This window comes from Poecilia reticulata, chromosome 21 (genome assembly GCF_904066995.2).
Source record: "Poecilia reticulata chromosome 21, P_reticulata-male-v2, whole genome shotgun sequence".
NCBI lineage: Eukaryota > Metazoa > Chordata > Actinopteri > Cyprinodontiformes > Poeciliidae > Poecilia > Poecilia reticulata.
This window is the reverse complement of record NC_088850.1, coordinates 4,188,206-4,208,670: the sequence shown is the minus strand read 5'-3', so window position 1 is coordinate 4,208,670 and position 20,465 is coordinate 4,188,206. Positions and strand designations below refer to the sequence as shown.

Here is a 20,465-nt window from a genome sequence, read left to right as displayed (position 1 = left end):
CGGCAGGAGATGAGAGGATGACGATACCGAATCACAGGAGGAGGAAAATCAGGGAAGACGGAGAAGAAAGAGCCAAACAACGTGTTGGAGTTAACGAGACACAGACACCTGCAGGTTCACATACAAACCTCCAGAAGAAACACGTTACAGTCCTCTATCTCCCAAAACAAGGGGGTCCAAAGTGCGGCACGGGGGCCATTTGTGGCCCTCTGAAGGAATCTGAATGGCCCCACAAACTCAATCCAACCAAATTCAAAAATACTTTAATGATCCCAAAGAGAAATAAAGTAATTATCTTTACTTATCCAAAAGGAATTACTTTATTTTCCTTTATTTGGAAAAATACTTTATTTGTACTTTTAAATAAATAAGTAACAGTATTTATTTTGGGCATTAAATACTTTATTTTCCAAAAGGAATTTGAATTAATTTAAATTCTTCAAATAGTTATTGTAGATGGTGAACAGATCTCCTGTAGCAGTCTGTATGACAGCGAATTTGAAGACGTCTCTGACTGAAGACAGTCTCATGAAGAGGATGGTTGGTGTTTCCCATCATTTTCCTGATTTTTATGAAGAAAAAAGATATTAAAAAAAGCATCTTCAAAAATACAAGAAACAAAAGTTTTCTGCATTCATCTTCGTTTTGGATTTACTCAAACACATTCAGCCCAAATAAGAAACAATCAGCACCAAATAGTCAGAGACTGAGGGTCGGTCTTATGGTTTATTTATGTTTTGCGTCAACAATAATTAAAATTTTTACTTTAGTATATTGTTGAGCAGATCAACTTAAAAAACAGGCACAAAATGTTAGTTTTAAAATACGTTTTGCAAAGTGTTGGCCACCTCTGTTCTAAGAGAATATTTCAAACTGAAAAGGAAACAAATATTTCTGGGTTTATCAGCAGGGAAGACGGAGTCGGACTCGCAGGACGGATGAGCCATAAACGGCTTTCAGAAGAACAATAAGTCAGAAATACGATTTACTCTCATCGTTAATTCAACCAGAAGACGACATGATGAGCACAAACTCCGCTGGAAAACCGCAACTGTTGTGACATGAAGGAATAACCTGGAACATAATAATAATAATAAATATTGACACATATTTATCGCTTCATATGTCTCAGCAATAAAACAGCCAGAAATCAGTGAAACATCCAGTCGGGTTTCTGAGCTCATAACAAACAAACATAAAAAACTGTCTGCAGGTTCTTCTTTGTTCTGGATTCATTTCATCACCTGAATGTAACTGAATTAATGTTGAGCCAAGTCTCGAAATAAATACAAATATCATAAATATCAACTGATTGAAGCGATTTTACACAAGAAATGTTTTCAAAATCCTATTTGAAAACATTTCTTCAAACAGGATTTTCATAGTTTCAATACTTTTCAATGTTTGACTTAAAAATAATAATAATAATAATAATAATAATAATAATAATAATAATAATAATAATAATAATAATAATTAAAAAAACAATTTTAGACGTAAAAATGAGCTTAGGAAGCCGAAACAGGAAATGTCCAGTTTTGTAGATTGTGTCAAAGGCAAAACGCCTCGGTATTTTTCAAAATAAAACTTCTGTAAATTTACTTCAGTTTACCTCACCAGCATCACATTTTGCAAAAGTGATATCAACAGGTGGGTCTATGAGTTTGTAGCGTTATTTAAAATAAAATAAAATTTAATTAAAAAAAATTTCACTTCAAAAAAGTTGCAAATTTCCATCAAAAAACTAGGAAATTGAGATTAATCTCAGAAATTTTCTAGGGAAAAAAATTACTTTTGGAGTTTCAAAAGTTGAAAATTGACGACATTTGAAACTGAAATTTCCAAGAGTTTCTTTTCCACCTTCATCGGCCCTGATGGGCCGTCGAAGATTTTTCACTTTTGCTGTTTTAAAACAAAAAAAAGCATCCAGTTTAGGTTTCTTTTGGACTCGATTGAACAAGTTTATTTTCAGTAACAACAGAATTTGGGTCATTTTCTTTCAAAATGTTTAATATTTTTAGTGAAGTTTAATAAATCAAATAAAAGCTGATTTAAGTGAATCATTTCAGTAAAAGTCTCTGAATAAACATGGTTCAGTTTTTGTATATAATGCAAAAAGCCAGAAAAATCCAAATTCTTCTAATTTTCTCTGATAGCCTCCCAGGTTTCATCTTTATTTTGATACCAAGATACTGAAATAGTTTGTAATTGGTGAGAAAAACAAAATCAGATTTGCGAATGTTACTTTAAACCCAGATGATGTTTTCGTTGCAAACCTTGACAAAATGTAACACCAGAGTAGAGAAACCATAATAAAAGCTGCCAGAGACGATGAAAAGCCAAACGACATGATTCAGAAGCATAAAGAAATGATGAGAGAAGAGTGTAAAGATAATTTACGTTTAAATTAAACTTTCACGCCCGATAAAGAAGCCATTAACATGCCAGGTCATGAAAGCACCTTACCGTTAATCAGAGCGTTAATCCTCATGTGTCCGATTAAAGCAAAGCTACGGTTTCAGCTAAAGATACACAATCAGCTGAAACACCACAGCAGACATGCAGGAGTTTCCTGCAGCATCACCGTCGTCACCTCGCTGGGAGCTGAGTAACCGCGTCGTTTCCATGGCGACTGACACGCATCGGAAGCGCACCTTCATGGAGCCATTGTGGAGTAATTTGACGGTAATTGGTGTTTAATGGTTTGTGCATTAGTGCAGCTGTGACCAATCTCAGAGCCGTGCTTATTATTACAGCCCGATAAAACTTTCATTGACTTTTATCGATTCTTAAGATACTTTCCAGGCACAGAAAGGAGGGGTGCCCAAAGGGCGGTCTGGGGCCATTTGTGGCCCTCGGGCTGATGTTGTGCGGCCCCCACCTGGAGTTCAACTATGATGCAAATTTGTCCCGTTGATGCAGATTCAAACTTTTAGTTTATACATTTTCTTACTATGGAAAATGTAAAGAACACAAAGTGTTTGTCTCTTTATAACCAAGTTTAACAAAAGGTAAAACAATGTTCATTCAGAGGCTTTTACTGGAATTATTCACTCAAATCAGCTTTTATTTCATTTATTAAACTTCACTAAACATAGAAAACGCTTTGAAAGCAACTGACCCAAATCTTGTTCTTGTACAATTGAGCCCAAAAGAAACTAAAACTAGATGCTTTTCTTTAAAAAAGCAAATGTGAAAAACCTACAACAGCGTATTTGGAGATATAAAAAGAAAAAAGTTACACATTTCCACCAAAAATTCAGAAATTCTGAGAGTAATTGCAGAAATTTTCTACTTGGAAAAACTTGGAAATTTCTTTTGAAATTCCAAAAATGGAAAATTTGAAATTTTTTCAAAGGTTTTTTTTTGTGGAAATTTATAGCATTTTTGTAGATAAGAGAAAATTGCTCAAATTTATCTAGAAATGTTAGAAAATTTCTAGGAAAATTTTCTAGAAATTTACCTAGAATTTACCTAGATTTTTCTAAAATCTCAGAAATTTTAGAAAATCTCTGAGATTAATCTCAGGCTATGAGTTTGTTGACAAAAATGTACAACCTTTTTGAAGATAAATTTTGTTTTTAATTTAGCTACTTTATTTGATTTTAGGTTTCATTTTGTAATTTTTTTTGGCCTGCAGATACTTTTGACTCAATTTTGTTGGCAGATGTGACAAAAAGTTTGGACACCCCTGCCAAAAATTCCAAAAGTTGAAAATTTGACTTTTTGTTTTTCTAGAAAGTTTCTGAGGTTAATCTTTGGTGGAAAGGTACAACTTTTTTATAGATAATAAATAAATAAATTTAGCAGCTTTGCTGGATTTTAGGTTTTTTGTTTTGGTTATTTTTGACCCAAAAATGTGGGGTCAAAAATACTGACAAAAAGTTTGTACACCCCTGCTCTAAAGTCTCCCAGGATGCAGCAGACGCTATAATTACCTCTGAAACTCGACTCTTCTTTCCACATTCTTATCTTAATGCTGATAACTTATCAAGTCAACCTGACTTGTAATCATCTGCTCTCGCAGCTCGTTTCAGAAACGATTTTCTCTGCCTCTCTCGGCTCTTTCTGTTTATAGGCCAGCAGACACATGTGCAGGCTCCCCAAAGGCTTCAGACGCCATTAAGAATTCATCAGCAGCAAGATGGTGCTGTTTTAATCAAGTCTGTGTGATCTCACTGAAGCATTAAGCCTCATTGAACGAACGACGGAGAGATCCGAAAGCCCGAGATTGGACGAGTGACTGCAACTGAATGACTCTGAGAAACTTTTTATTTTGTTTTGGTGGTAAAAACTACAGGTGGAAAATTGTTCCATCTTAGATCTGAGAGTATAACAAAGTCATAACTGGAGTATTATTTGAAATCAATACTTTCCTTTAAGGTGGACGGAGGGTTTGGGAATTTTATAATTTGCTTTCTGTGACTTTGATGTTCCAGGGAGTGAACACTGTAAAGTTTTTGGCCATAATCATAAATTTTAGGGACATTTTCTAACTCCAAGCTGGATACACTTCAATGTTTAAGGGATTTAATTGTAGCAGGTGAGGCGTAATTATCAGGCAAATTTAGGAAACTCTTAGCTGATTAGCAAGACGAAGATACATGAACATAATGGCTGCTGTCAGGATCGACCCGTATGAGAGAATGGAAACATGTCAAACGACGTGAACCAGCTGCTTCCGATCTCCTACCACGATATAAGAAGATACCACGATACCGATACCAATCTCCTACCACGATATAAGAAGATACTACGATACCGATACCAAAGATACCAATCTCCTACCACGATACAAGAAGATACCACGATACTGATACCAAAGATACCAATCTCCTACCACGATACAAGAAGATACCACGATACCGATACCAAAGATACCAATCTCCTACCACGATACAAGAAGATACCACAATACCGATACCAAAGATATCGATCTCCTTCCACGATACAAGAAGATACCCCGATACCAAAGATACCGATCTCCTTCCATGATACAAGAAGATACCACGATACTGATACCAAAGATACCAATCTCCTACCACGATACAAGAAGATACCACGATACCGATACCAAAGATACCAATCTCCTACCACGATACAAGAAGATACCACAATACCGATACCAAAGATATCGATCTCCTTCCACGATACAAGAAGATACCCCGATACCAAAGATACCGATCTCCTTCCATGATACAAGAAGATACCACGATACCGATACCAAAGATACTGATCTCCTTCCACGATACGGTGAACAGGAAGAGTCCGTAGAACATGGAGGAGCTTCATGAACGTTTAAACATGCTATCAGTGTTTAAGCGGATTTGTAAAGAATAACAAAGGTGAATAACAAAGTTCTGGTGACTGGCAGAGTAAATACATGTAGTAAACACAAAGGCTACATGTCCGTCTTAGCTAGCAGATATAAACTACATTAACTAAGCTGGTTTCTTGCTGATTTTGTAAAAGTTGTAATCTAGTCATAGTTGTAATGCAGTTATGCTGTTTTTAAGTTAAAAAGGATTGGAGTTAGTTCAAAGCTTGTGGCTTGTTTGTTGTCATAGCAACTTCATAGCAACTGCCTACCAAAATGGCTGCCAGTTACAAAGATCACAGAAATGTGATGCGACATGAGAAACATGTATTCCAATAATCCATTTACTCTAAAGTAACTGGATCAGGTTCTGTGTTTGTTCTGATTAAGCCTTCCTTTTGCTTTGCAGCATTTCTGTTATGATCTCATACCGTACATGACGTCATGTTGCGTCAGTTTCCTTTTCACAGATCAGGTTTTATCCTGTAAGCCCCAACTGAACTGAAGCCAACACATAAAAGCCGTAAATAACGTACTCTAAATACCGCCCGTGGTTTTCTCACAGAAACAATCCCATTTCACGCCAGCGGTCCAACGTCTCTGAGCACTCTCCATATGTCCACAAGCTTTTATCACTAATTTATTAGTCTGAAACAGCAGCAGGATGAATGGCTCCCACGTGTTTTTCACTGAGTAGATTAACAGCAAGCTGTGACCTTCTACTCATAGACAGTACATGCAAGTTAAGGCAATTTATTAAATGTTTTACTTAAAGTTAATGTACAATTTGTCCTTTTGATGTTTCTGAAATCAGGATGTAAATCAGGAAATGGTTTAAGTATTTTAGGTTATTTCTATTTCCCCAGTTTTTGGTTGATTTCAGCTGAGCAACCAAAGCCTTTTATGCAAAACAACCAAAATATTTTTACCATTTTTAAGCTTTTGGTGTTTAGACAATATCACTCCGTTTTGTCTTTTTACTGGTTTTTCCTTCTTCTTTACAAGTTTTAACCACTTTAAACTATTTATAGGCAGCAAGAATGGCTGAAAACATCTGTTTATATTTAAAAACTTGCATTTGAACGCCTTGGACTGAAGCAAACATCTTAATGACAGGATGGATGTTTACTTACTGCTTCACCAGTTTTGAAAATATTCATTTTAACAGCATGAAATTTCAAATACACATCCATATTTTACTGAATTTATGCATAACCAATCCTAATTATCCCACATGGAAAACAACCAACAGTCCATCTAAACTTAGTTACCAAACCAAAATTTCATCAATTATTATGTTTTACAGCTCATCTTTGCAGACTTGTATCAGAAGGCGTTAATCATTCTGCAAAGGGAACAGATTTTAAGAGCTATCGATCAAATCCAAGTTGTGAGATCAAAAGACTCGCGGCGTGTTCATTTCATCTCAGCGGGATCAGAGCAAACCGATCAAACGTGTCCCTGAACTTTGTTTAAAGTGAAGCAAATTATCGGAAAGTTCTCTAAAACTTTCAGGGTTAAAACAGAATATTAGAGTTCTCAAACAGGTTCATGAGTGCTCAGAAAAATAAAGGTTATAATTTTTACGTGCAATATAGAAGTTGGTATTTGAAATGTGATTATTTCCTACGGGGTTTCTGCAGGTCTCACCAACTCAATTTTAAGGGTTTTAAGACATTTTAAGGCAGTTATGAATTAAATTTAATCTCAATTATTTAAAAAATTTACAAAAGAAAATGGCACATTTCATATTAAACCACTGCAAAATATTAATACGTGAATCCTAAAATTCTCCAGCCAACCAAACGTCTCCATTTGATGACTGCAACTTGATATATTGTGGCTCTAATATGTAATATGTTTTCTTGTTTCAGCTCTTCTCCTCGTCTCTTCAGCTGTCCGCAGACCGAGTCCTGTCATCTGCTGTCGCTCTTATTACTGCTGAATCGGGAAGTGCTTTAGAGCACTGCAGAAACACTCCTAACTTTTATCTGCAACAACAGAAACTGCATGCTAAAATAAAGAGAACAAGAAGCTGTTTGAGTTCCTGCATAAAGCAGATTGAACAAAGGCATGAGGAGAAGCAGGGAGACGGGAACATGGTGTTTATTTTAGTAATGAGCTCTTGTCTTCACGGTTTCCATTTCCAGCTGGTTCTTTTTGTTCCTCTGGATGCATTTCATCTGCATACTGGCAACTCGGGTCACAAGAAAATCTCCTTTCTGGGATAAGTCTGATCACAAAAATAGCTAGAATATAGCTGCAACACTTTTAGGTTCAATTTTAAAAAGTTTAAAAAATCTGAGATTTGTTTTCATCAGAGATGAAATAATTATTTTTCAAAAATATTCAGAGTCTACGGAAATGGATTCTTGAGCCTTTATAATCATTTTTACAACTTTTTCTTTTCAACTCTTTTCAGTCAGAAGAGTTGGATTAATTTCCATGCAAAAACTCAAACTCGTTAAGAAAAAAACAGCTGAAAGTAGAAAAATTAAGACATCTGGATCCCCTAATTTTGGAGTCAATGCATAAAACAACGATCAAATATCTGCAACCTGACTATTTATGTGGTGCTTTATCAAGTGAGAAAGAGGAAATCAAGAGAAATGGTATCAGAGAAGCAGATTGGAGATCTAACAAACAGGTACACCACCCAGTGTTTTAAAATGCTTTGTCATGAGCCCAGTCTACCTGTAAAACCCACAAAATCGCAAAAACTCAAATTCAAAATACTAAAATTCAGAGTTTGATGCGTAATCTAACTCTGATCTATAATCAAACTCTGATGTGGAGCAAAAAAACCAAACTCTGGTCTGTCTATAAACCTCAGTCCGTTTGAGGTGAACTCTGGTGCGGTTCAAATGCATACGTGAACGTCATGCAGACTGGAAACCACTCCAAAAGCAGGAAGCAGACTACAGTGCAGGGCATTATGGGTAAGTACAACCAAAATAAACATGCTAACCTAGCGTTAGCAGGATAAATTACTTGTTGTCTTTAAGCAAAACAAAATAGAAATCCTGCAACCACTGAAATCTGACAGCACTCCATTATTGTTTACATTTTATGAAGAAGGAAATTTCATTCATGTCTTCTTAAGAGGTTTTTGTGGCATGCATTTTCTTCAGTAGGCCTTGGAGCAGCGCCCCCACAGGCGAGGAGGGGAACAGGTTATCCAATTACTTTGGTTCGTTCGACGCAATGAAAGAGAACTGCACCAACTCAAAATGCAACAAAGGTTTAAATTCTGGTCCTGAACCAGACTGAGTCTACCAGACTATCAGGTGTGGAAACAGCCCAACTGTGAAAACAAAACTGCACACAAAGATCTGCTGAACGTTTTTCAGGAAATGTAACATCAACTGGATGACAGAGACAGCAGTGCAGACACACTAATGATCCCGTGTCAGCAGGGTGTGGCCAGCAAGCCGCAGAGGAAGCAGAGATTCGGAGCCCTGCAGTTATCGACTTGCTGAACTATAAAATGAATCAGGCAGGTGGTTCAAACGGCAAAACTCAGAGGGTAGAAATTCAAATTTGCACCATGTGGTCAAAATGAAAAAAACAATCTGGGATGGAAACAGTCAACCGTGACCACCTGGATATTTGGAACAACTCAGCAAGGCTTTCCGACATTACTTCCTCGATTTCATTCAGGAGCTTCCAGCATGTTCTCAACGCAGTGTCGCTATTTTAGATCATAATTCAGCCAAAACTTCAATACACACTGCATGGGAATCCAGGTGTGATCTGTACTTCCATCTCATTTTTTCATGAAAGTCCTTACATTACCACACATTGTGAGTTGTTGTTTTTTTTTTTTTCATTTAAAGTTAAAATATAGCTCATAAAAATAAAATGTTTGGCAGCTTCATTGATGCTGGAATGTTACCAAACTTGATTGTTTGTTCTTTGTTCTAGTCGTTTGTGTTCATGGCAAAAGAAAATTTTTTATTGCAGGACTTTATTTTTGGGTTTTATAAAAACAGATCCCACTGTTATATTTATTAAATGAAACAGAATATGGGGTACAAAAAAAAGAAAAACAGACTATAAGCCAAATTAAAACTTACATCACACTTCATGTATAAATGCATTCAGAGGCTTTTTTGTAATGCAGCTGTAAATGTTTTTAATTTTAATAGCCGCCTTTCTGAATATCCGACCCAGTTTTTGTGTCTCTTGTAGTCTGTTTTAAAAAAGCCGGAGGGTTTGGGCTGAGCTGATTTCCACACAGCTTCAAGTTTCTGTAGCTTTTAACAGATTAAAGTTACTTAATGCTGCAACATTAAAATGTTAAACTATTCGAGAAGAAATACATTTATTTTAATCTTTAAAGTATTACGACTTTAAAGGTGACCTATTGTGCTTCCTTGAATAGATTATGATAGGGCTATATAAAACAGAGGTTCCCAAACTGTGGGGCGCGCTCCCTAGGGGGGCGTTGTGCCATTGCAGGGGGGGCGCGGGAAGCCGTCTGGATGAAAAAAAAAAAACATGAACGCTGTATGCGCTGGGTTTTTATCTTAGAATGGCCAACTCTCTGTTATTCCTATGTCAATTTGATACAGTAGGGGCTTCAGCACTTTTCATATCTGTGTCCTCTGTCACTTTTATCAGCAGTTAAAACTTTTTAATCTGTTGTTAACATGTGGAAACCTGTTTTTCCGAGCCGCCTTCAAACGCAACATGAGCGCTACGACACTAGCGCTAGGTTTACATCTGTGCGGCAGTGAAGGAGACCTGCTGCTGCTGGGCAGAGCTACAAAGGTGTGTTAGAATCATGGCAGCAAACCAGCAAAACGCCAAGAACCTTTCACAGTTTTTCCCCAAACTAACCGACTGAGTTGAGTAAAGCTGTTGGATGCAGGTGATGTTAGCTAAAAGATGACTAGCTAATATCAATACAGCACCTTAAGCTTAACAAGTAGCCTGTAGGCTACCGATATTGTTGTCTTTAAATCCAAATAATCCGCTGACGGCCACGCCCCCACCAACTCAACATTTACACTCGCATGTGAAAATGGCTGCAAGCGGATGCGCAATGATTCAAGAGTACATCTTTGAAAAGCAGAAGTGGCGCCTCCTGCACAACCAACAAGAATGCAGCAAGTGGTTTCTGGATGGAAAGTCAACAATAAAATACTTATCTTTTCTAGCAGTGGTAAAACCAGATGACCAAATGTGCTGGAACATCAACCAATGCCATTGATTTTATTTAGAAGCAATTTATACTTCCAAAATGGAAGTATAAAAATGTTCCGAATGTGAATTTTGCATAACATAACCCTTTAAACACAACTAGCAGATGAGACGGATCAACTTCCGCTTCAATATTCATCTTCACTCTGAACACACCAACTCAGAGAAGCTGGGAAGCTGGCAGTGTTTACCATCCGCATTAATTAAGAAACCTAATGACTCAAACAGAGAAGCCATCAAAAGTAAACTAACATCATCCGAAATGTCAGGGATCTTCAGTGTGTGGCTAAAAGTCACCCAGCCAGACCGGATTCCTGCGGCGCACATAAAAGCTTCTTCAAGTCGAGATTAAATATTTAGAGACAAAGAAAACTTAAAATTAATATTTCAACCCCGAAAGCCCATTTTTACTCAGTTTGATGCAACTCTTGAGAAGGAAAGATTGATACTGTCAGCAGGTGATGTACAATACATCAAACCAGGCAAGATGTTTGCATAAATGATGCATTAAAATCCCTCCATGTGTAACATGACAGCGTGGAGATCAGCTGGAGTTTCATGCTTTGTTTTCTGCAGCCGGCTTATAAACCCTCCTACAGGATCCTGCAGCAGTTCAACCAACCCTAAAATGCAACTCTGGTCGAGTTTTAAGGTCTATACTCATCTCTAACATCCAGAAAATCTCATTAAAGTAGAAAATATATAGTCCATATGTTTGTTAGACCCAGCAGATTAACTACATTAACTGTATTTGCACGTACGTAAATCTCTTTATGAGGACGTTTGCTGGTTTTAAACCACATTTAGGTGCTTTAATAGTCTTTTTTCCTTTTATGTCGACTGCTAGCGACCCTCACCACTGTTGGGAAGGTCAGCTTATAAGTTAAACTAGTTAGAATTAAAGTGAATCCATTAAATAATGTAAGAGTAGTTTAACTGCATTTAGTAAAAAAAAAGACAGATTTTTATGACTGAAATATCTGATGAAAGTTTCATTTTCTGAAGTTGCAAAATCTAAAACTTTTGCACCATATTCAACAGTTTTTTAGATGTGCTTTTATTTTATGTTATTTCAAATCTCTGACTCATGTTTTGTTTTGCAGAGTTGAAGTTTTCAACAAACAAAATGGACCATATTCAAAATAAAAGGCAGCAGAAGTCAGAGATCATAAAATATTTACTGGAAAGACACAAAGCTGCAGAAAACTTTAGTCACTTTCTGATATTTTATTAAAAGGACTTTAAACTGTGAAGGAAAAGTTTTCTGGTTTGGAGACACAACCTTCCAGTATGAATATTTAAACAAGCAAGTCTGGCATTAGAATTTTATTGGCTATTAAAATATTGAAAGGGGAAATAAACTAATTATTTTCTCCTGAAAGGTTGAAATCTAACAGTAGGTGAATTATTTGCACCATTTCAACATCTAGTGACCAAAACTAAGTAATGAGCTAGCTTATAGCAGTGAGATCCATTCAAAGTCTTGATCATAACTTGCACTAAAATGTTAATAAAAGATGACCTATATGGCAAAATATAACAAGATATTCATGTTAAACTTCTGCAGGTTTTTGCTAAATATGGTAAAAAGTCCATAAAGTAATCCAAGACTTTAATAAGAACAGTTAAGGTCTCAGATCACACAGAGACAGGAGGTACAGAGGTTAATAAATGAGTTTTCTTCCCTTTTATCATTGTTGTGGATAAGACCACCATTAATACGCTTCACTGGATTCAGCTGGTAATCAAAAACAGCCTTTTCAACAGAGTGGGCCTGAATTAAACTGCAAGCTGCATGACTTCCACAGAAACCGCAATAAAGGAACAAAGCGCTCACAGTTTATTCACTCAAGGTTATACGGAGAGCACATCTCTATGCACCGAACATTAACTGGTAATCTTTCCTCATGACGCTGCAGCTCCGCTCTGCTACAGAGCAAAACAGACAATGGCAAACACACAAAAGCCCCAAACAGGTGATCCACTTCCACACCAGTTCACTGCTTCCTGTGCATCTAAGTAGGCCAGAGTGTTAGCATTTAGGTGGGAAACTATTAGCCTCTTGGTTTGTTCCACGGTGAACCTCCATAAATCTGAATAAAAATCAGCGTATAGATGTCTTTTACAAGCACCAGGATATTATGCATTGTTTTTATTTCCAACTACGTCAAACAATCAAGATTCTGGTGTGTAACGACGGTACTGGACTAAACATAATGCTTCAAGGCGCTTTGCATTTATGTGTTTTCGTGATGCAAAGCACTTTGAACTGTCTTGTTGCTGAAACGTGTTTTTCAAATAAACTTGAATCTTGAATCTCGGTTTGATTGGGGATTAAAGTTGGATTAAAGTTGGAACATTTGTTACATTTTCAGCCAAACTAACTGAAAAACCTGTTCCCCTCCTCACCTGTGGTGGCGCTGCACCAAGAACCAATGAAAACATGCATTTGTAAACAAAAACGGAGTAGCCTCAGATTTTAGTGGTTGTATTTTTTCTCTTTTGTCTTTACCAAAAGACCACGAGCCATTTCTCTCGCTATTGCTAAAGTAGTGTTATTTTTGGTTGTATTTACCCAGAATGCCCTGCGCTATAGTCCACTTCCTGCTTTTGGAGCGCTCTCCAGCCTGCTTGGCGTTCACATATGCATTCAAACTGCACCAGAGTTCACATCAACCTGGCAGATACCAAGGTTTGCAGGTGAACGGGAGTTTGCTTTTTTGGTCCACATCAAAGTTTCATCACACATTCATACAAACTAACTGGACTTTACAGACAAACAAACTAGAGTTTGATTAAAACCAGAGCTCTTTAGAACACACCCTAAAAAGTTAGTTGTGCTAACCCTAAAGTTACGCTAATGCTAAACCAATAAGTCAACAAGGTGCTTCAGCATTAGCTTCTGCTTCACACCAACTTCAATTGAAATTATTTCTTCTTCTGAAAGACTACAACCCTCGAGCACCAATTAAATTTTTATCATATTTAGGGATTCCATGTTACCTTTAGAGACTGTATTTATGTTTATGTCTTGTGTGCAGTGCATTTTGGGTAAATGCATTCAGAACTAAGGTGGCAGTGTAGCGCTAGCAAGAGAAATGGCTCGTGGTCTTTTGCCAAAGACAAAAAAGAAATCCTGCTAAAAAAAACTGCTGAAATATGATGCCACTCTATTCGTTTACATTTTATTAAGGAAGAAGTTGCATTCATGTCTTCTTCAGAAGTTTTCATGTCTTTTCGTTCAGTGGTTTTTGGTGCAGTGCCCCCAGAGGTGAGGAGGGGAACAGGTTTGACACAGTGCAGTGTGCGAAAGTGAATCGCAGCAGCTAAAAATGTTGCTACTTTGGTCCCCAATCATACCGAGCCTACAGGTCTGTCAGGTATGAAGACAACTTAAGTGGCCATTTTGATTGTTTTATCATTTAACATTTTTCCATCTTAATGTTTTATTTTACGCTGAAAGTATTGAATTCAGATGTTAATTATAAACAAAATAGTACTTTGCAGAGTTTCTCCTCCCCATTTCCCTGCTCACATCAACATTTCCAGCAGAAAATCGTGGCCTTGGAGGTGCAGGACTGCAGGAAGTGGGCAGCATGCAGTGCCAGTCGTTATAAAGATGACTGATGTATGTAGCAGATGCTGAGTGTTTTACGACCTGTAGCAGCACTCCATTTAAGTGTGTGTAAAATTGATGGGTAACCATTATTGACCTCTATGAGCCACTGCAGGACCACTGAAAGCTGGTCTTCTACTTTGAGAGAAAAGGGTAGTTCTTTTTCTCATTTTGACAAGGTGGGAGGGTTTGATTTATATAACTCTGCAGCAGGTTGGCGTTTCAGGATACAGGCCTGTGATGGATTACTTTGTGTAAGTAAGAAGAAAAGAAGATGGACAAGGAGTAGATGATGGAAGGCAGGGTGGGTGAGAAGGGGCAGGAGCAATAACCACAGCAGAAAGGAGTAAAAAATGGTCGGGATCAGTAGAAGCCTGGGAAAGACTGAGGAACGGAGGAGGAATGTGTACGACTATGAACTGCAACCTGTATCAACTATCAGCCTGCGTCTTCATGTAATAGTAGATTTCATTGACCTGCTACCAGACAGATTATCCTACAATTGACAAAAATGTATTTATAACTCATAAGAGACAAGAGGGTGCTTAGATTTAAAAGGTTTTTCCACTCGCCACATAAAACTAATGATGGATTTGATGGTACACCATCCTTCATTTGGCTCAAATACTGAGGTAAAAAAAAAATCTAATTTAATAAAACAATTTATGGAAAGCATTGGATGTTTTACACTCACAAAATACTGAAAGGTGACCTATTGTAGCTCGTTAAACAAGTTAAGATAGGCTTATAGGCTATAGAAAACATGTTTATTACATTTTTTTGCACAAAATCCTCCTTAAATACCGATATTTTAATCCTATGTTGATCACTTCATACAATGAGCTGTTTAAGGGTGTCCTGTCACTTTAAATCCAAATAATCCGTTGCTGACCACAACCCCCAACTCAACGTTTACACTTGCGTGTTAAAATGGGCGCAAAAAGATGCACAACTTCGAAACCGTACATCACTGAAAAGCAGAAGTGGAGCCTCCTGCACAACCAACAAGAATGCATCAAGTGGTTTCTGGATGGTACGTCAACAACAAAACACTCGTCTAAAACCAGCTGACCAAATGTGCTGGAGCTCTGCTTGGGTTGCTAGGTAACGACACACTCAATTAAGTTGATTTTGTCTTAATTGGGGAAGTTTCTGAAACTGACACCAGACACTAAAAAATACAGAAATAAAACAAAAAATACCCGTGGTGTTTTTTTTAAGTGATTGGTCTGTTTCTGGAAGCAGCAGAAACCCAAATGGTTCAAAAACATGCAGAATGTGAATTTGGCTCAACAATGTCTTCATGATTAGTGTTATGTGAAAAGCAAAGTAAAAAAAAATCAGACAAAAAGTCTCTGAAAAAGCCACTGGGCGGTTAGACCTTTCAGAAACTGCATGCACAGGTGTTTGAAGGAAATTCGAGCTTGAAAAGGTTTAATGTGATTTAGAAGACGGATGAATGCAGACGGTCTCTTCTTCCCCTATAATCGGTCATATCGCCTCTGCTGACGTGATCTTTGCTGCTTGAATGATTCATAGAGTTCAAGCTTCTCCAAACCTAAAAATCAATCAATCTCAAATCGGATCAATTAATTCCCCACATACAAAACCCACTGAAATAACTGATGCTTGCAGGGTTTTTCATTTCTTTCCCAGAATGTGTGTTTAAGTCATTTAGGAATTTATTGTTCTGATAATTACAGCAAAAAATAAATAAAAATAGCAGCAACTTAAACACATTGCTTGCTTACAGCTAATTTATAATGAGAAAAAAACAAAAACAGGTGGGACGCTGCACAGCAGGATGATGAATTGCTCCCAAGTCCACATCCAGAAGAAAACCGGCTAATGTGGGTCACGTTAAATGAACCTTTTATGAGAGGAGACTGCCTTAGTGCGATGTTTGTCTCACTTTAATTTTCCTGCAACATCTGCAGCTGTGATCAGAGACCTATTTAAGTCCAATCACAAATCAGAAGACTTTGTTTTAAAAGTTTGCAGAGTCAGCATGAGGCTTCCCAACTTTTTTTTTTTAATCGTTTTCAGGTTTACAGATCGCAGCAGCTAAAATAATTTCCATGGCTGAAAGCAGGAAATATGTGAAAAGACTGGAAAAAAAGAAAGAGAGAAAGAAAGAAATCCAAAACAAAAGCAGATGGATGTTGCTGATGTGTGCAACACTTAACTCATTAACAACTGTCAGCCAAGAAAGTTTCCAACTTACGACAGATTTAGAGACAAGAAAAAAATTTAACTAGCAGAAAAAAGTCAAAATGTTGTGAGAAAAAAAAGCAGCATCAGGACTAATTCATAATAATGCAAAAAGTCATAACATTACCAGGATAAAGAAATAAAATTATGAGAAGTTGAAATAATAAGAAAATAAAGTTGTAATACTAAAGTCATAGTATCAGAACAAACCAGAATGAAGTCAGAATATATGAGAAAAAGAGGCAACATACCAGAATAAAGCTATAATATGGAAATAAAGTCATAAGACAAAAAACATATGATGAGAATTAAGTTGCAATAATAAGATAAAATCATAATATCACCAGAATAAAGCAGTAATTGTATTAAAATTCCTATAAAAACAAAAGATTAAAATCCAGTTTTGTGCTTCGGTGTCTGACATACTTCATCTTTTAACACATCAGATTTTACTGGTGAGAAGCTCTACAGTGACATAACTTTAAATATAACTTTAAAAATGATGTTTTATCACGATGCCATGATGTTACACTTGTAGCGGTGAAAGGAAAGTCAAGCTGCTGTCATTCCTTTGGCTCAGACACAGAGAAAGAAAGAAATGTTTTTCTCCATTTACTTTTCTAACTTATTCACAAAACATTTTCTCTGCCAAGAAACTTCATTCCTCCAGTTACTGTTTTAAGAGGCTTTTGTTCTGTCAGAAAGTATCTGCTTTGAAAAGCGGTAATAAAGACTGAATGTGAATGGTTTATGGATCTTGTTTCCAAGACTTTTATGCCCTCTGGCTCAAACATGTGATGTGATTTTCTTTCCAAATCAAAGCCGCAGGGTGGAGGCCATCCAGGCAGACACCTGCGTCGCCTTTAGGACTCGGTATCTGAACAGATGGCTGAAAGGTTGTTACCTCATAATCTTGGATGCTGTATTTCAGTCTTATCCTGAGCTGGACCAGCGATGGAGGAAACGCCCTGCAGGGAGCTGTGAGAAAATGTGAAACCCTGGTAAGATGAGCTAATTATAAAACCAACTTGATTCTTCAAACTTTCTAAGTTCAGTTCTTGCAGTTCCTCTTGAATGAACTCATCCTTGCATTTCTTTACTCGTTATCTTTAATGGTCAGATATATCACACTGGAAGAGCTGCTGGGAGTTGCAGAGAAACAGGCAAAAGCAAAACTAGAGCCTGAACATCTGCTGAGATGTTATTTGTTTCTTTAGAAGGTATTTTGGTAAAAGATTTTTATTTTCTGGTGGAGAAAAACCTGAACATTTGCAAAGTAACATCTAGAAACTGCTAAATATTAAATAGGTCATGTTTTATTTCAACCACTGGTCTAAAACCAAAATGTTAAGTATCAGAAATAATGTGAGTCAAATCAAAATGACGTCACATATTTCAGAAACAGGTGAAAATACTATTTATTAGAAAAGTACACAGTACAATGTAGTATGTAGCGTTTCCTCATTCAGCACCTTTAATAACCCTACGGGGACGAAGCCCGCTGTGGAGCGGGCGAGCACGTGACACATTTATAAGGCTTCGTAATAACACAGACGGCATACCGAGGTTCATTTCACCTCTGGTGGACAGTACGGGCTTCAAACCTTATTAAAGTGGTGTTTTTATATTGCTTTTGTGGTTATTTATGTTATGATCTGTGTTGTTCAGTATAGTTTATTTTGAGATTTTCTGTGTTTAGTCCTGTTTCCCTGTGAGTCTCTGTCCTGTCCTCCCGATTGATTGATCGCAGCTGTGTCTCTTCCTGTAATTACCCTCCTAGTGTATTTAGTCTCACCTGTTGTCTGTGTTCCTCGTCGGATCCTTGTCTTTCGTCATACGTTAGTCGTCATTCGTCTAATGTCGTACGTTGAAGCTCTCCAGTAGAACTGTGAAGTCCTGGTTTGCTTAGGTCTCGTTTAAGTCTTCAGTTGTCAGTTGCTACCGGTATTAGCTGTGTGCTAATTAGCTGCCGTGCTGCCTGTCCTGGACTGTTGTGGAGCACTTTCATTAAATTCTTCATTCTTTCATCAATAACCTGGGTCTCAGCGTTTCTCCTCCCCACTTCCACCCACCAAACCATGACAATTTACTTGAAAATAAAGCCAGGAATATGATCGATCATTTCCGCCTTACTGTGTGGGGGTCTAACTGTACCACATTTCGACACAACCAATGAAAATGTGTTGACGGTCTGTTGCTAGGTAGAACGGAGACACGTGGGGACAAACGAGGGGGGGGGGATTTGGATACGGCAAGAGACTAGGGAGAATTGATGCTGTGGATTTTACTAAGAGTGTTTCGATAGGTTTTTTATACAGTAAGTATGTTATTTAGAGTTTGTGGTGTGTGTAGTGTTAGTAGTAGTTTTGCTAGCGATCGCTGCATGGCTTCGTAGCGAGCGCTGACGCACTGAGAAGAGAGACTGCGCGCCGGAATGGCCATTTAGACCTGGGCCTACAAGGGTTAATAGGGAAAATAAAATTCTTCACAAAAAGAAAAAAAGCAACAAAAATGGCCATAAAAACATAAATCCTGAAATTGCAGGAATAAACTACAAAGAAATGATTAAAACAAAATATATCTTAAAGGAATCGATGTTTGATTAAAAATGTCTTCACTTCCATTTTGAAGGAACTGAATTAGATTAATTGATTAATCGTTAACTCGTTAAGCCATTTACTGAGACACAGAGGAATAAAACTGTGTAAAAAATACATGTTGCATTTAAAAATACTTCTTTGCATTTAATATTTTATCTTCACCTGTAAAAAACTTTTTTTTATAAATTTTTAATCAGTTAATCTAAAAAAATCAAATATCATATAGAATGTGCTTAAGTAGTTAAAAATGAGCCAATTATTATTAGTCTTCTTACGATTAATCGATCGTACGAATAATCAATTACTAAAATAATCGTTGCAATGCTAGTCAAGATTAAGAGACAATGTAAAAAAGAACAGATGCTCGTTTGATATTTGACAGGTTTATCATCGATCATGAAAAATAAGAAGAGAAATGACCAAGTAGTTGCAGCGAATTCACACCTAAATAAATAAATAATCGGCAGAACCAGCTGACCAGCTGGTCAGAGTTTAACCATCGACCTGCATTAGCCTCTCCAGATACGTTAGCTTCCACTTAGCTGCGTTGCTATGATACAGCGATGCTCAAGGCCAAGCTGCCGAACACATCGCTCTGCTAAAAGCTAAAACATCAAACAGTTTCTCCACCAAGTCCTCGTCGTAACCTCTGTGTGTTTCCAACGCCTGCAGCTCCTCGTCCTGTTTACGTTTGCAGTCCTGCCCTTCCTGAAACCCCCAGCATCATTTTATCACTTTATTATTGGTTATGATCACCTGGAGCCCAGATATTTGTTAGCTAGGCAACTCTTTCAAGCTATTTTTATGAAATATAAAGTTAATATAAATTGTTCACGAATGAGGGAAGAAGGGAGCGGGAGATCCACAGGCGGATTGGGGCAGCGTCTGCCGTGAAGCGGGCGCTGTACCGGTCCGTCGTGTTGAAGAGAGAGCTGAGCCAAAAAGCGAAGCTCTCGATTTACCGGTCGATCTACGTTCCCACCCTCATCTATGGTCATGAGCTTTGGGTCATGACCGAAAGAACGAGATCATGGATACAAGCGGCCGAAATGGGTTTCCTCCGCAGGGTGGCTGGTCTCTCCCTTAGAGAGAGAAGCTCGGTCATCCGGGAGGGACTCAGAGTAGAGCCGCTGCTCCTCCACGTCGAGAGGAGCCAGTTGAGGCTCGGGCATCTGGTCAGGATGCCTCCTGGACGCCTCCCTGGTGAGGTGTTCATGTCCCACCGGGAGGAGGCCTCGGGGAAGACCCAGGACACGCTGGAGGGACTATGGCTGGCCTGGGAACGCCTTGGGATTCCTGGAGGAGCTGGAAGAAGTGGCTGGGGAGAGGGAAGTCTGGGCCTCCCTTCTGAAGCTGCTTCCCCCGCAACCCGACCCCGGATAAGAGGAAGAAAATGGATGGATGGATAAAGTTAGTAAAGTGCTAAAAGATACTGTGTTCATTGTGTTAAACTTTCAAAGAAAAAACTGAGACAAACACCTGTAACTTTACAGCCAAAAAATCAAAAATGTTCCAA

At 37.8% G+C, this 20,465-nt stretch overlaps 1 long non-coding RNA gene across 1 annotated transcript in view; it reads right to left on the bottom strand.

Annotated features, from left to right (window-relative positions):
• The window catches only part of LOC145549699 (uncharacterized), a 159,095-nt gene extending 140,284 nt beyond the window's left edge, over nt 1–18,811 (bottom strand). Inside the window, exons 1-2 of the long non-coding RNA XR_014085545.1 lie at nt 18,145–18,811; nt 17,254–17,327 (exon numbers count right to left, since the gene is read on the bottom strand). This is a non-coding gene — a long non-coding RNA (uncharacterized LOC145549699). The remainder of the gene's footprint in view (nt 1–17,253; nt 17,328–18,144) is intronic.
• Nucleotides 18,812–20,465: the final 1,654 nt, after the last annotated feature.